This window comes from Ischnura elegans, chromosome 5, assembly GCF_921293095.1.
Source record: "Ischnura elegans chromosome 5, ioIscEleg1.1, whole genome shotgun sequence".
Lineage (NCBI taxonomy): Eukaryota > Metazoa > Arthropoda > Insecta > Odonata > Coenagrionidae > Ischnura > Ischnura elegans.
The window spans coordinates 36,891,196-36,909,089 of NC_060250.1; positions in this window are offsets into that span (position 1 = coordinate 36,891,196).

Below are 17,894 nucleotides of genomic sequence, written 5' to 3' on the forward strand. Positions count from 1 at the left end.
GGGCATTGTAAAAATATATAAGTCACTTACTCTAGCCCTGATCAGCCCTAATTATGAGTATACCGTCGGGAAGGCAATGGGGGTTGTTCCTTTTGAGGGAACGCACCATCAAATTTTTCGTGCGGCTATTGAGGAAAAATCTGTGGCTTGCTGCAATTAGTAAAGCTAAAGATTTTATCGAAAAAAGTATCGGTAAAGATGCATCAACTTCGATTTATCCTTGCTCAAAGTTTAAAACGAAATACTGACTGATATACATTATGTGGTATTGCTTTGTGCAAGATATTTAGTCTTTGGAAATAGACGTGTAATGCAAGAAAAGTGAAATAAACACAGTGGATGATAGTATTCGTTCTTCGATTGCCATCAGCATGTTCAGAATTTTTTCGTGTGGATTCTAAGAACGGGTATGGGTGCCAATCGGGTGCGGGTAAATAATAAAAAATAATTGATAAGTTTTAACTTTTGTCTTTTTCTTATCTTATGTTTTTAGGATTAAAGTTTATGTTTTTTACTGGATTTTTTGAGTTGCCAAGGCTACTTTGCACTCCTGAGAGATCGTGAGTGAATTCACTGTAGACCGGCCTGAGTGATGGTGACCTTAAGAAGTAGATAAGGTCGTTTTATTAGAGGCACTTAAACTTTTACTTGAATACAGCGGAATAGTTCCTGTGGTGTAGCCCACCGAAGTGAATGAGATCAGGGGCTATTTCGCCTTCTTTTCATGCATTCGCGCATTTTTTCCAAAACTTTTCCACACAACACGAGGAAATTATCTCCGAGTCTCAGCTCGTGCGTGCAAATAATCTCCTCTAAATTTTTTCAAGGCGTATTCAAATCTGTTGAGGAAAAATTACTGCTCATAGTAATAAAGCCAACAAATTTCAGGCGCTGCAATACTGTACGAATGTTCATCATTTTTATCCTGACAGGAGTCGAATGCAAGGGCGATAAGTATCACGGGTAGTATAACCGCAAGGATTCTTCCCTGTTATGGGTGGGCACTTAATTAACCCCTGTTTAAGGTACATGGAACCAACCCCATATCAGGTTGGTAGCCAGAAGATATGTAAATAAAAAGCATTCGTAAGGCAGTTACATATAACGCAGTTCTATGATATATTTTGTCGTATTTCACAGGATCAGTTTGCATGAAAATCTTAAAAATCTGAAATTAGATGATGATAAGCATTTTAGAATGATAGGTCGATGATATCAATAGAAATTGATTATGAGAGGGTTCCAACATTTAATTACCTTATGTGATATAAGTCATCGAAAATGCTGCGCTTAAATGTTTTTTTTTTAAGTATCTGTTTAAAATGTGAACGCCCCCAATCAGCAATCAATATCCTTACAACATCGAGAAAACATTGTCTGCCTTAACATACGGCATCCGTACAATATCCATTTTAATCCAATTAACGTTGTATGGATACCGTGAAATACCCAAAGGAACCGCCATACAACTTCGCAACGATGTCCAACGGTGGACATGGAGATCCATTTTACAACATCTCTAAGGTGTCTTCACAACATCTAATGAATTGATATTGGGTGAACTTATTATGGTTTTTGGTAATCCTTAGACGCAGTGGCGGATCTATGGGAGGGGGGGCCGAGGGGGCTATAGCCCCCCCTTTGGGTATCCAATTTGCACTAGATAGCATGGTAACTTTGTTCGGACCCCCACTACTGCTGGGAGGTTACCCCCTACTTAGGCCCCCCTTGGTCCCTATCCTGGATCCGCCACTGCGCTAGTCCTCTCTTGCTAGACGTACAGACAAAACATTTGCGCTCTTAAATTCTATACAGAACATATGCTACCCATGGATACTGTTTGGAAGAACAAATTTTTAACATCACGGATATTATAATTTGGATATCTATGCAAAACTATTTTTACAACACGACGCGTCGTCAGTGTTACAAATAGGATATATTTGTCTGGAAAGTTGTCAAAATATCCATCATGTAATAACTACGTGTTTTGAATATGTCAGTCTTATTTAGGGTTCCAATGGATATCTTCTGCTGCTTGGCTCATTTAAATAATTCGATATTTAGTCGTACTTGAGGTAGTATCAAGGTACTTGAGCGAGAGAATGACACAAGAGCATAGCATGTTTTCCGGGGGAAAGTTTTTATTTGGCCTCCTTCACACTGACTTATCTCTAACTTCGTCTCCCTTAGATGACTTCAGAGGAAGGCGGAACTGACGTAGGATACTTCTCCTTCGCCAAGAGGATGGAGTGGGGAAGGAAGGCTTCTTTTTCGCAATGGAAGTAACATTCGTCGGTGGGTACTTCAATACAGTATGATGTTTAATTGCTGAGGAAAATGGAATAAAAATGTCATCTTCCCGGGATTTCAAATGTTACAATGTTTACGAGGCCAATTCAACATTACTTCCACTCTTTATGTTGCATTTTATACTAACTCATTACTCATTAAAAAGAATTTATATTTTGAGAACTTTTCTATGAATTATTTTTTCACAAAAAATCGTAAAATAAAAATACATTTATGACGCTTTATCCTTCTAAGAATTACAACGGTGAACTGACGGCCATGTAAATATGTATTAATAATCTTTGTCACCTACATTTCCCCGAATCACCTCACTTCCATATGAGTTATTTTCTCCGGGTTATGGTGGTGGCTTACTCTTTCTTTCGACCTAAATCTGGCCTGAACTTGCAATCGACAGAATCAGAGTGCATTTTTCCAGAACATTTCCGCCTGTAAATATAATCTGCGATCTTCTATTTTCTAGTGTCGCGTCGTTTCACAAGAATCAATAGGTGAGAAAGGTTGATAGCTTCTTTAATACTTGATCGCTGATATCAATTTTAAGCTTGTTAGAGTAGTAAATCCATGTTTTATTTATGCTTGCGTCACTCATAGGCTTGGCGAGGGGATATTCTTTTTCATGCAATGAGGCTCGTTTTTTGTTGATCATACCTACCCGGAAAATCAACTTTCTTGTGAAAATATGTGGTTACGCGACTAGTTGAAATGTAGATAAAAATCATACGCCAGCAAATAACCTCATTATTGACTATCCATGCTCTCAACTTCAATAAAAATATCCTTACCTTGACAATTAGAAATATATGATTGCAAGTTTTTTTTACTTTATTTGAAAATGTGCTATACTGAGGAAGACTTATAAATATGAAATGTGCATTCTTTACAGGCTTCTTTAAAAATACGTGCGGCTTACAAAATGTTACGCTATTTTTCTCGCCTTTTTTCAGGATTTCCGAGTCTGGTTGAGATAGTAAATATAGATATGGTAGGTAATATTTATTAAGAAGAAATCATAGAAATACGGTCTTCTCGGGTTAGATAAGGGAATTACGTCATCAGACTGAGATGCACAAGGTAACGAAATGATGATATTTTTATCTGCAAAGTTGTTTTTTTTTATCCTCATACCGTCGAAATGCGTATCTGTTATTGGTCGAAACTCGAAAATAGCTCGTGGAAAATGAAGCTTAAGTTGGGCCAGCCACGAAGAATGACTTGAATTTTATTTCAAGGAATTACTTAGGTGACGTTGTGTTTAGTGATTATAAGTTTGGGCCATAAAACGGGGACCCTTACGAGGCCTCAGTTCATCACTGTAGTGCATGAACTCCTGTTCCCTGAGGCGCTTTGTACCATATGAACGACGCGAACCCATGAATTCACTACCCAATGTTAGTAAAAATAGATATCACCGAATTCCAATACTTAACTGGTTTTATTCAGAACAAATAATCGTCTCGTTCTAGAATTTCATCACCCTTGGCATCTAAACTAAGCGCAACTGAAAATACTTCAATCAAACCTCTATTGAGTCTGATACAATTCCCAAAGAATTTTTTCACTGTATCCTTTCTCATCCACAGCATGAATTGCAAAAATATTGTCAACATCAGCAACTACAATATCTCTTCCATCTAGTGCCTCCCTGACGGTTGATCACACTTTTCGGGACGATTTTAGTCAATGAAATCACATGGATGATCATTCTGCAGTCCAAATCGCCTTGAGAAGGTTATCTCATGATCGTCGCTGCAGTAATCCCCGCTTATGTTTCACGTACGCTTATCACCGCGTAGTCTCGTGCACGGAAGTGGAATCCAATGACAGAAATAGCCACAAAGGTGACGAGCGCAAGTCTCGTAACTCGAGCCGAACGAACAAACTGCTTACAATTTTAAGTTCGTTCATCCTGCTCAAGTAACTAGAATGCGACGTTCAGCCAACCAGTGAATCAGACGGTGCTGTACACCCTGGAGGCTCCTTTCAGGGTACCTTGTGGAGTGGAGACAAGATGGTGTGGAAGACGATGTGGTTAAACGGTCTACTATCTGCACGAAGCAACGAATAACTGAGTTCAAGTTTCTTGGTTACCTCCTCGCCACTCCTGAATTGCTGGAAGGGGTAGGGGGCGACACTTTGGTGTACGATGTGCGGGACACCGAATTAATTGCCCGCTCGTTTGATCACAATAATTCAGGAGTACACTATAGTTATCAGTCAAAGTAAACAGTCGCAGAATGAGCTACCAGCACCATTTTATGTTTAAACCGCTCCACCAGTCCCCTCTCACGTCTCCTCTCCCCTGCACATAAATTTATGCGCGCTGCATCCGTTTTGTTGGCACAGTGCGATAAAAAGAGAGGCAATCTCAGGGAGACAATGCGAGAGAAGGCTCGGGAAGGCAATAAATGTGCCGTCTTCGCCGGTGACGCAACCTCTCTCAGTGTTCAAACACACCAATTTGCTACTCTCCTTGTCAAGCCGAGGAATTTTTTCGAGTCTTGGAAGGAAAAAAGCAGGCACATAGACTGACTTTTAGGGGAGAGAACCACGAACTTTAAGGAGTCACCCGTAAGTGCCATGATGTACGAACATTCCCCAGAGCGAATAATCTTTCGCCTCGACCAGGGCTCGAGCCAACGTCCTTCAAATGCACGTTCATGGGTTTATACAATCAATAAGTTTAGCCTGATTGGCCAAAGCTAACGGCTTGGATTCAGATGACCCTTATAAAAGTTGTAATTTGTTCTTAAAAATTAAGGCCACGATCGATTCCTAAAATCTAGAATATTTCCCAGAATTTTAGAATATGAAAAATACACAACAATCAAAGTGCAAAGAAAAAAAAACGTCCTGACTTTGTTGTTTATATGCTTTATAATTTCCCAAAGCCTTACGCAAAATAAGAAAATATTTCATTCCAAAATGATTACGTTATTTATCCAATTTGAATGATTACTTGATCTTTTGTAAAATGGTATTCTTGAATAAAATTTAGTTGTAGATCGTGGCCTAGTTGAAACGTATCAAACATATTAAGGTAAGACATCATTTTATTAAAGATGTAGATACTAAATAATTAATCTAAATTCGGTATTTAAGAACTGAAGAGATTATAGGTGACGTATTTATTAAAGCCTTAAGCAAAGAAAAATGTAACAATTTTAGAAATTCATTAAAATTCAATTCATTCGTACCGTAAAAGGAGTAGCAATGATGATACCAATATTTGTGTTGAAATAAATACCCCAAAAAATTGAGGAAGCGTGTTAGAAACATAAGAAATGTTTATATTTCTCTCTTATTATAAATCACTTTTTCTTTTAATGGACACGTAATCTCCTTTTACTCTTTTTTTGCATATAACCTTTTGAAAGTTGTAATCCACAGTTATGGAAATATTAATTCATTCTTTCTAGAAGACTAATTTGAGGGCTTAGAAACATTGGTGCAAGTCAAAATTAAAAGTTTTTCGATAATTTAATAATAATTCTCAAAGAAGTTGGACCGTTCTGAGAGAATCCCGCCGAAATTCTTCAAAGAGAGTAGTAGGTATGTTCCCGTTTGTTCCCTACTTTGATTAATTGGATGAATCCATCACTTCCGCCTAATATTACGGCGCTTGATACGACTGTACAGCAAACACATTGCAACAACTCGTTCGCGATTCGTTAATCAACTTTTGAAATCAGCTTCTCTAGATCACACCAACCAAGCAAGTGATCCTTAGCAGCCGGCCATTACCACTATGATACTCCAGTGCCGGCACAACAATCAAGTGATCGTTTGGCCGGAAAAATTCCGGCGTGTGTGCAAGCATCGCTTCATCGGTAAAATATCGGCCGATATTTTACCGGCCGTCCAAAATCGGTGCGTGTGCAAGGGGCCTAACTGTACGCGTTTTCCTGCCACTTTCCGACGTTAATATTTCGAGAAGTATTGAGCGTCGGTATCTGAAAAAACTAAACCTCATGGGTTTTACTTTCCAATCACCCAACAAAATTTGAACCAGATCAGGTGGTTACACTTGAGGGACTTTCCTTGTTAGATAGTGATAATCTCTATTTCCAACAACCACACTCGAGGTGAAACACGTGTGTGTCTGGCGCAATATAATTAGGTTTCTGAAGAATGTATTCTAAAATTGCCGCGGTAGTGCGAAATAAGAAATGAAGCCATATGTAGGGGTAAAAACAAGTACCGTTTTTATGTCAGTGAAATTAGAAGGGATGATTGAGATACCTACGTATGGAATTGATATCGCATAGTTTTCATTTTTATCATGACTTTTCGCGAACGAGCTATCGCAATTTTATGGCCCTTTTATGAAAGATAAGGCTGAATTCTACAATAATAGCTGCACGCAGGTGCTAAAAATTATAACTATTAATTTTATATTAATTTAAATTATTTTCCGTCAGTTTCATGCAAAATAAAGTAAAAAATATTGTGCCAACAATTAAATATTATCTAATAATATTTTAAGTGAAGTAGATTGACTCCCATTGGAATAGTAATATTGAAATCAATGCAAAAAAATTCCTGTTGCTTACTACTCGATTTATTACGTGAAATTCATGCGTAGGAAAATTATTGTTTTAATTAAGTTTTATATTTTTTCATCCGCTTTTTCTTCTTCGTAGTATATCTTAAAATTCTTTATCAATTTTTTCCCATTTCAACTAAAAAAATCAACCGTATCAACCTGGCGTAGACATACATTCAAAAGGTATTTTATGAATTTTAAATTATAATAATGCCGAAATCATTTTACTTTTAGGTTGAAAAGCTAAATTTAAAAATAGTGAGAACATTTTTTTAAACGCAACGCATTATAATCTGCGTTTTTCTGCGATTATTTCACGGAGAAAAAAATTGTCGATCATTGCTGATCATTTATCTCCTTCGTCAGAAATTTTTTCTGGCAATGAATGAACTCACATTCTCATCTAATTAAATCGATTTTGAATAATAAGCACATCTCTAGTATATTATATGCACAAAAATAATTGTAGAAGTAGAATAGAATGGAGAATTTTAGAATCTGTAAAATTAATGAGAGGACATATGGCCAGTGAAAAATGGAACTGGATAAGGGAATCCAACTTGCCAGTGGTATAAAATTTCAAAGAATTCAATTATTCCTTTCATATATAGCAGTAAAAAATTAGATTTTGTGGGATAAAAACGTGAATCCTAAGGGAGCACGATTAGTGTAATCATCAGGCTTTGAAGATGTCAATGTGGAGAAGAGTAGACAAAAGAATAGGGTAGTTTCCTTCATCAAAGAAAACGAAAGGCATTGATTGCGATTCGTTACCCACCATTATTGTATTCATAATATACAAATTATTCGGTTTTAGAAATACCGGTTTAGACGAATGGCAATGGTCAATTTTATCCTCATTTGAAAAAGGCCAGATTGGCGCCCATGCGATGCCACTGCACGTGACGTCACAGGGACCTAGTTTCTATACGAGTAGATAGAAGTTTTACATCGCCTGAGATTACCAATGCATGCACGAGGCATAGAGCTCAGGGAAACATGTCTTAATAATCACCTATTAAAACTGGCTAAGGTCGGAAAGTTTTCTTCGTTTGATAAGGTATTAATAATCCTAATTTAAGCCAAGCGCTATACCAGCTAGCATGGTACTCAGCTACCTGCTAGCATCCTGCGTCGTACCAGCGCTCAAGGCCTCGCCCCAAGGTCACCTCACCTGCAGCAGCAAATAACAGACCTACGTCACGCGGAGTTTTTCCCGGCATTCATATACTTGTGGCATTTTTTAGTGTCCCCCCCCCCCCCAAAATTTCTGGTACCCCCCCCCCCAGAAATTCCTCGAACTTCCTCGAACTTCCTCCGAACTTATCCGCAGAACTTCTCCCGCCAAGAACTTTTCGCGCTAAGGTTTTTTCGCGCAAAGGATTTTTTGCGCAAAGGGTCCCTGTAGCAAAGTGCCCTGTCTCGCAAAATCCTGTCTCTGGAAAATCCTGTCTCTGGAAACAGTCTCTGAAACAGCCTCCGAAGCAGCCTCCGAACCAGCCTCCGAACCAGCCTACCTGCAATGCAAGACTTATATAGGACTACTGCGGAGAAATACTTCTCCTTGGCAAGCAAGGGGAAATCGGTGCTAAGGCCTTAGTATTGCACTTGGAGTGAGAAGTTTTACCATTGTCCTATCACAAACTCTCTCTCTCTCCAACACCTCACCCCAGTATCTCCTTCCCCTCCATGTGTTCCAATGAACGATTCCTCTGAGGTCTCCAACCCAGATGTTGAGGGGAAAATTCTGGGTGCTGGCTTTGTCTCAAAACCAGGGAATGGTGTTTTGCGGAGCGGCCGTTTCTGCAGGGGCAGTGACGCATCAGTGGGCGGTTGTTGAATTCGCCTGGCTACCCCTCCACTCCCTGGAAGAAGCCCTCCCCTCAAATGCTGTCTCGCCTTGCTTAGGCGAGCCCCTTTTCTTCCTGACCTGCATGGGAGTCACATGTCTTGTGAGCCATGGCATATTTAGAGCAATTTTCTGCTGGTAATGTTTCCTTGGGATCATGAATTTACTATCATTGTTTTCTGTAATACTTCTGATTTTTTTTGAATACTCTACTTTGAATAGATATCGTACGGTAATAACTCGTAAATTATTTTTTGGCTGCCCTTTTCTTGTGAGCTGTTTTTCTTGTTTGTGGAGTCTTTTCCCTGATCCAGCATGTGACCGACGGTTGGAGTATTTCCCCTGTCTGGACTTACGTGAAAAATCAACCAGATTTTACGACGTAACGTCACATATTGGTAGCAGAGCGTGGTTCGATTTCCTGTCCTTTCGTCGAGGTCTCCGAGTACTGGACAATGGTGACAATTCTCCACTATTTCTCCACTTTTTGCAGTTTCTGGTTGTTTCTCCTCTTAAAAGTGAGTTATTTTATGTTCCATTAAGTGCTTTTTGGTTCGTGTGGGATTACGTGACTAGTGTTGCCGACTTTTCCTCGTGGTCCTATGCCATTTGACATTAATGTTCGTAATGCTCGTAATGTTCTTGATAATTTGGATAGCAGCTAGTTATTCTCGCACCCCTCTTTTCTTATTGGATTCTTCCAGTAATGAGAGATAGTTTTATTTCTCGCTTTTTCTCTCTCTTTTTCTCGTTGTCGTCACTTCACTTTTCAAAATGCCTGGAGGTACTGAAAACCCGTACGAGAAAACTTATTTAACCACGGGCGAGGATCGTAAGGCCAGGGGTACGGCTAATGTGTCCGTAGGAAGTGAAGTTTCTAATAATGAACGGGAATCTTCTTTAGAAGTGGTTCCACCTCGCCCAACGCACGAGGAAAGTAGTGATGTTCTCGTCTCTCACGAAATGTCTGCTTCTCAGACATTGCCAGTTTCTGAAGGGTTAGTAATTGTCAAACAATTACTCAGTGATTTTCCGCCATTTGAAGTGTCAAACAGTGAGAATTGGTTTAATTTCATGTTAAAAGTTAATGAAATCGTTTCTTTGTCTTTGGTTCCTCTGTCAACGTTATTGTACCTTGTAGTATCTAAACTTCCTGCCAGCTCTCGTCATTTTTGGTTGTCTATGTTAAACTTGAATCTCGCATGGTCTGAAATCACTGAAAAAGTTTGGGCTAGAATTGTTAGTGACAGAGAGTTTGATCGCTTGATCACTACGAAAGTTAAGAGATTTCAGTTCCCTCGCGAAACGCCCCACGATTTCGTGTGTTCTGTGCGTAATGCCACTCAGGTGCTGGGTTTGCAGTATTCCGAGTCTTCTATTGTGCGACTCATTATTCAAGGGTTAAATCCTTTAACAAAATCTGCAATTATGTTCTCAAATCAGCCTAACACATTTGTAGAATTGGACTCTGTTATCACGCAGGCTTCTAAACATTTAATGGACTGTGCTGAATATTCCAACACTTTCCATCGTATCTCTAGGAATCCGTCTTCTGTTGCCTCTTCCAGTGCGCCTAGGGAAGTTTCTTTTCCTATTAATTGTTCTTACTGTCATAAACCTGGCCACAAAGTGAACGAGTGTCGCAAAAGACGACGATTTACTCAGCCTGCCGTGAGTTTGATGAGCGTCCGTGACAAGTGTTCGACTCGATTGCCAATATTATCTATTAATCTTCATTCTATGCCATGCCAGGCTTTAATTGACACTGGGTGTTCAGTTTCACTGTGTGATGAAGATTTCTTTGCTTCTCTGAAATGTTGCCGGAGAAAGGTTATTCGTAAGAATGTTGACGTCGATTTAATCACTGTGTCGGGGCAGCCTTTTCATATTAATTCCTCTGTCTCACTCAAGGTTCAAATAGGCAAGTTTTCTTGGAACCACGTGTTTTATCTAGCTAATATCCCGTTTCCCGTGTTACTGGGTGTGGATTTCATTTGTAATTCAAAGATGATTATTCGTCCGGCGAACGTCAGTTTTGAAATTGCCCCGAATTCTCTTTTTTCTTTTACGGACAATTGCGAAGCGTTTAAATCGGCGCCAGTTAGTAACTCGTCCGAATCTCATGTTCTGTCGTCCACTGAAATCACGTTGTGTGATAAGTTGAAGGGCTTATTGTCAAAATTTCCTGATGTGATTTCTCAAGAATTGGGGGTCACATCTGTTATGACATACGAAATTGAACTGCTAGATTCAACTCCGATTCGATCCCATCCTTATTCGTTGTCACCTCCAAAGGCTAATTTAATGAAGAAGCACATCCAATCTTTACTTGATAAGAAAGTGATTGAGGTTTCCAATTCAAACTGGTGTTCGCCAGCTTTTCTAGTGCCTAAAAAGGATGGATCTGAAAGATTAGTGGTTGATTACCGTAAGTTGAACAAAGTTGTTAAATCAGACGGTTATCCAACACCTTCTGTTGAACATGCATTCCAATATCTTGCTGATGCAAAATATTTTACTGTTCTTGATCTCAATTCTGCCTTTCATCAAATACCATTATCTGAGAATTCTAAGAAATTAACTGCTTTTGTGACGCCGTTCGGAGTGTACCAGTATAATAGATTGCCATTTGGTTTTGTAAATTCTCCTCAAATATTCACTCGTCTCATTAATGAAGTATTGGGCGATTTGAAATATTCATGTGTCTACCCATATATTGATGACTTGTGTATCTATTCCAAGTCTGCTGAAGACCATGTATCTCATGTTAATGCTGTCCTCAACAAACTACGCAGTGCCGGTTTGACGGTGTGCGAGGACAAGGTTAAGCTTGGTGTGGAATCACTCACTTTTCTGGGCCATCTCATCACAAATGGAACCTTGCAAGTTGATCCTGAGAGAGTGAGACCAATTGAACAATTCCCAGTTCCCAGAAATGTGAAGGAAGTGGCCAGATTCATTGGACTTTGTGGGTTTTACTGCAAATTTATTCCAAGGTATTCTGAAATTTCTATGCCACTGAATCGCTTAAAACGTAAAAATGTTCCTTTTCAATGGACAGCTGTTGAAAATGAGGCTTTCTGTCAGTTGAAGAAAGCTCTCACCAATCCACCAGTATTATCTTTCCCTCGATTTGACGAGGAATTTCATTTATTTGTCGATGCCAGTAATTTGGCGGTTGGTGCCGTTCTGAATCACAAAGTAAATGGTGATTTTGTCCCTGTGGCTTTCGCTAGTAAGGCACTCTTGGAACATGAACGTAAATTTTCTTCTTATGAATTGGAGTGTCACGCAATTCATTTTGGAATTCAAAAATTCAGTGTTTACTTACAAGTAAAACCATTTCACTTGTACACTGATAATGGTGCCTTGACATGGCTTTTCTCTCATCCTAAGCAGTTGGGCAAATTAGGCCGGATGGTTCTTAAATTATCCTCTTATAAATTCACTGTGCATCATGTTCGAGGATCAGCTAATTCTGTCGCAGATTGTCTTTCTCGCATTGAGCCATCCTCATCTACAAATAGTCATTTAGATGTGGAATCAATCACTCATAAGGAGTCAGCTGTTCCTTATTCTTGTGTGTTACATAAATTGCCTTTGTCATTCGTTGACATTCGAAAACACCAAGAAACTGATCTCGTTCTAAAGGATATTTTCAATCAGATTAATAATAATTCCTTGAACGACAAAAACTATTTTCTGAAGGGACAGCTATTATGTTATGGGAATTCTAAAATTAAGCGAGGAAGAGCTGTTCTGCCTACGGTCTTGAGGCCTATGATTTTTCAATATTTTCACTGCTCTAGTATGTCTGCTCACTTGGGCATGGCTAAAACTTATGATAAGATTAGCAGACACTTTTGGTGGAAGGATATGAAAAGAGAGGTTTATGACATGGTCAGAAAATGCCATCTGTGTCAAACTTGTAAACCCAGAAATGCTCCACCTCCTGGCATGCTATCATCGAAAAATCCTTCTGAGGTTTGGGAAAGACTTTATATTGACTTTGTGGGTCCTTTACCTTTGACTAAAGGTGGACACCAATATATACTTTCTCTTATTGATGGTTTTTCTAAATTCTGTTTTCTTGAGCCAGTTCGTAAGGCTACTGCTGGTTCAGTTGTTTCAATACTCACTCAAAGAGTATTCCCGAAATTCGGTTTTCCTAAATATTTGGTGTCTGATAATGCACAAGTTTTCAAATCTCATGCCGTTAAGGAGATGTGTTTGCAACTGGGGGTTAAGCAAATTTTTGTTTCTCCATACTATCCCTGTTCTAATCAGGTAGAGAGATTGCATAGAAATCTAAAATCTGCACTTGCTATTTTGTGCAATAATGCTCACCATATGTGGGACTCTATGCTTGCTGACTTAAATTTTGCCCTGAACACTGCCTCACATGAGAGCAGTGGATTTTCTCCTGCCAAAATAATTTTCGGCAGAGAACTTAAGCATCCTTTAATTAATCAGTGGGACATTCCAAAATCTTTATTCGAGAATGATCTCAGCGATAATGACAGACAAGCCTGCCTGAATCATGTTATTGCTAATTTAAAAAAGGCCAGAAACAGGTATAAAGAATCCTATAATAAATCTCACTCCCAAATCACTTTCTGTGTGGGAGATCTTGTTCTCTGCAAAAACCATCCTGTCAGTTCTAAAGGTGAACAGAAAATGGCAAAACTGGAACCTCTGTGGAAAGGACCTTTCGTCCTTAAAAAGTATCTCTCTCCTGTAACAGTTATTCTGGAAGTTTCTCCTGGGAAAGAGAAAATTTGTCATGTTTCTCATTTAAAGGCATATCATGGTGGCATTGCTAATTCCAGTAATTAAAAGGAGAGAAATATCATTGATTTTTTTTTTATTCTTTTTTTAATGAATGCTAATGTTTGCTCTCTCAAATACTATTTGATGCTTGATTTCGGTGTTGTATTTCTATTGATTCCTATTAATATTGTTTTGATTAATGAATAATAAGTCTATTTCTATGCTTGTAATTGAAATTGTTCTGAAATATTGTATTGTACTTGCTTATTCTCATCTGCTTAATTCACTCATGTAATTTAGTGTTGGTCTACTGTGATTGTGAGATGGGGTAAGGTGGAGGAATTATGGGTGCTTGGAGGGAGAGGACGGGAGATTAACTTGGGGGGAAATCCCCGAGATGGCTCGTTTCCAGATAAGCTGTGGAGGTGGCCCCAGTTATTAAGATTCAATTGTGTTTTGTGTCACCTTTTCTCCACCAAGACTTTATGGACATTCTCACAATTCTGGACAGTGATAAGTGTCGTGATTTTGCAGTGTTCAATATTCTATCGATGGCTGAGTGATTGAATTGATCAGCTGATTTTAAGACTGCCTACTGTGTTTTAGTGTGGCTTTTGGCGTTGAGTTGCGACCTTCATCGCCCGACAAGTATGAACTTTCATCTTGTCGCAACCAGCATGTAGCTCTCATTTCTATTGTTAATTGAAGAGTGAAATTTAGAGTGATTTCTTTTGTTGATGCAATATGCAGTTCTCATTTTGTTAGCATCGCCTATGATTCTTTTTTGACTTGTTTAATTAATACTGAGAGATATATATACACATCTTGATTAAATTTAGTCAGTACTTGTTCAATAGCTGACATGAATACCATATGCCTTATAAATTGTTAATAATTATTGGAAAATCGAGGAATTTAGTGCAATCTATTGTCATTTACGTAATCTTGTTGAATTTTGGAGGATTCTTTATTGATAATTAATTATGGACTGATAATATTTACAAACATGGAGGGTTTAAATGGGAGAAATACTAATGCCAATGTATATTAATTAAGTGAGACACATATTATGCTGAATATTTTTGCTGGTATTTTGATAACTAATAATTATTTAGTGAATAACCGTATTTTTGAATAAACTTGTACTTAATGATTATATAATATGGGGTATATATTTTGTTGGTCGACCCTAACTTTCTCTTGGGTTGCAATATGAATTTTGGGTAGAAGTTAAAACCCATTTTTGTGAATCGTTGTTTTTTGATAAGGTGGTTGAACCCAACTAATGGGACAACCCAGGGTTCCCATGAACCCAACTGCTTCACCAACCCAATCTTGCCCATTTACTAAGTGGTTGGTTATTGTATTGCTTTACTTGGTTTTTAAAAAAAAAAAACCCACAAAATATCTCTGATGAGAGAAGGAACATTTGAGTTTGGTAAAGATATCCTGGTGTTATACCAATAAAAATCTTCCCAGTTCCTTCTAGTTGCTGATGGTAATTATTTGTAATTTTGATTCACTGTTCACCGAAACAAGCATCACTTTATGACATATTGATTATTAATTTTATTTTCTTGCTATGTAATACTAAATAATTTACTCTATATCTATCAGCAATATTTCTTGTCTCACTCTTGTAATTATGTCATGTTACTCACTTAAGAATTCTGTTGAATTCCAAACATCACTCCTGAGGTTATTATTTATAGAGTGATAAAAATGTATGTTCTTGTCAAAACTATTTTTGAGTGATATTTCTTGAATACTATTGTCTCAATCAATAAACTTTTTATATTCAGTTCAATTCTAACCACTGAATAATGGTTTTTGTGAAATTCATGGGGGTTAAACAGTGGGGGTTCATCCAGTGAAAACCAGTGGACCTGTGATGCCTCGATAAGTTTTCTAGGCATTAATCAGTTCTTGGTGGACGTGTCTTGGTCCCCAAGTTCAAGCAATTTTTGTGGTCATTTTCCTACAGAGGATGTGGCATTTTTTAGTGTCCCCCCCCCCCCAAAATTTCTGGTACCCCCCCCCCAGAAATTCCTCGAACTTCCTCGAACTTCCTCCGAACTTATCCGCAGAACTTCTCCCGCCAAGAACTTTTCGCGCTAAGGTTTTTTCGCGCAAAGGATTTTTTGCGCAAAGGGTCCCTGTAGCAAAGTGCCCTGTCTCGCAAAATCCTGTCTCTGGAAAATCCTGTCTCTGGAAACAGTCTCTGAAACAGCCTCCGAAGCAGCCTCCGAACCAGCCTCCGAACCAGCCTACCTGCAATGCAAGACTTATATAGGACTACTGCGGAGAAATACTTCTCCTTGGCAAGCAAGGGGAAATCGGTGCTAAGGCCTTAGTATTGCACTTGGAGTGAGAAGTTTTACCATTGTCCTATCACAAACTCTCTCTCTCTCCAACACCTCACCCCAGTATCTCCTTCCCCTCCATGTGTTCCAATGAACGATTCCTCTGAGGTCTCCAACCCAGATGTTGAGGGGAAAATTCTGGGTGCTGGCTTTGTCTCAAAACCAGGGAATGGTGTTTTGCGGAGCGGCCGTTTCTGCAGGGGCAGTGACGCATCAGTGGGCGGTTGTTGAATTCGCCTGGCTACCCCTCCACTCCCTGGAAGAAGCCCTCCCCTCAAATGCTGTCTCGCCTTGCTTAGGCGAGCCCCTTTTCTTCCTGACCTGCATGGGAGTCACATGTCTTGTGAGCCATGGCATATTTAGAGCAATTTTCTGCTGGTAATGTTTCCTTGGGATCATGAATTTACTATCATTGTTTTCTGTAATACTTCTGATTTTTTTTGAATACTCTACTTTGAATAGATATCGTACGGTAATAACTCGTAAATTATTTTTTGGCTGCCCTTTTCTTGTGAGCTGTTTTTCTTGTTTGTGGAGTCTTTTCCCTGATCCAGCATGTGACCGACGGTTGGAGTATTTCCCCTGTCTGGACTTACGTGAAAAATCAACCAGATTTTACGACGTAACGTCACATACTTACCCGTCACGTTTTCGCACGCTTGAAAATTTTCACTTTTCATTTAATCGTGAAAAATAGATATCATCATATAAAAATCTAAAAGCGTGAAATACGTACTCCAGGAGTAATAATTTTTCGATTTAGGCAATAAAAAAATAATAGGAATCCACCATATTGTTGGGGAAAACTTGAGGAAAATCATCAGGTTTTTTTAAGATTAAAATTAGCGAAGAATAATTAAAGTCGGTGGTAGAGGTATCTTCCCGTAATTTCGGTTTAGGGAGGACCAGGAAAGTATCCGAGATGAAGAGCTCGGGTAATAAGATCCTTCTCAATTCGGTAAAAGTTTATAATTATGAGTTATAACTATTTTATATCCTGTAACTACGTATATTATTATATGTCCCTGCTTAATATTAAATTAATATTACTCTTCCCTTTTTTCCTCCCAAGTTAATGAGGCCTGAGCATGTATTCATCATTCTACTCAGAAACATTACATTTTTTGGTTTTCTGTGCACTCGATCTCTGAACGCAGATGCACCCTTAAAATCCAAAACGTCTTATGCATTGATGATAATTTTGGTCAATACTTGCAATACTTGTAATTTATTCGAAATGGAAGATATTACCCTGACCCAAAGAAATGTTTATGCTTGACGAGGAGAGGAAGCTAACCGAAGGAAATGCGGAGCAGATGTTTTTAGGGATAATATGGAGGAGAGAAGTATTAGTAAAATGCTTAATAAAGAGAGGATGTGGGGATGACGAGTGTAGGTTGCATTTGAAGACGGAGAGGTGTGGTGTACTCGAGACGAAAAGATTGTGCAAAACGATGCCTCATTTTCAGTGCGGTTAAACAAACTTTGAGTCCCTAGTATATTTAATTCCATTAATTTACCCTCCTCCTCCCTCTGTTGAATTTCAACGGATACCTTCCTCTCGCTTAGTGACGTTTCCTTAAAACCGAAAATTTCCTAAAAGATAGCCAAAAGGACCTAACCCCGTGGCAAATCACTGATAGATTGATAATCGGGCACACCTTGAAACCCAAACTCCCCTGCAATCACCGGGGCACGAGGGCGAGTAAAAGCTCTGATAACATAAATACCCAGGATTTTTCGCCGATGGTACATATTTACACCCCCACTTCTCCGCGGACCTGCGGAGGATTGAATCAGGTATAGCTTAGCCACGATGTGAAATTTATAAATAATTATTTGTTATTCATGAGGTACAAAGGTTCAGAGTGCAAAACCGTGCATTCCAGTCAGTCAACAATACCCAGACTGCCCGATACACACGTATCGAACCTTTTTATTTATATTGGAAACGTCCAAACAACAGATAGAATTGCATACATTCCAACATTATTTAATTTAAAATTTTCACGGATATATTGAAATATTGTCTAATCTCCGTGAGAGAGTTCTT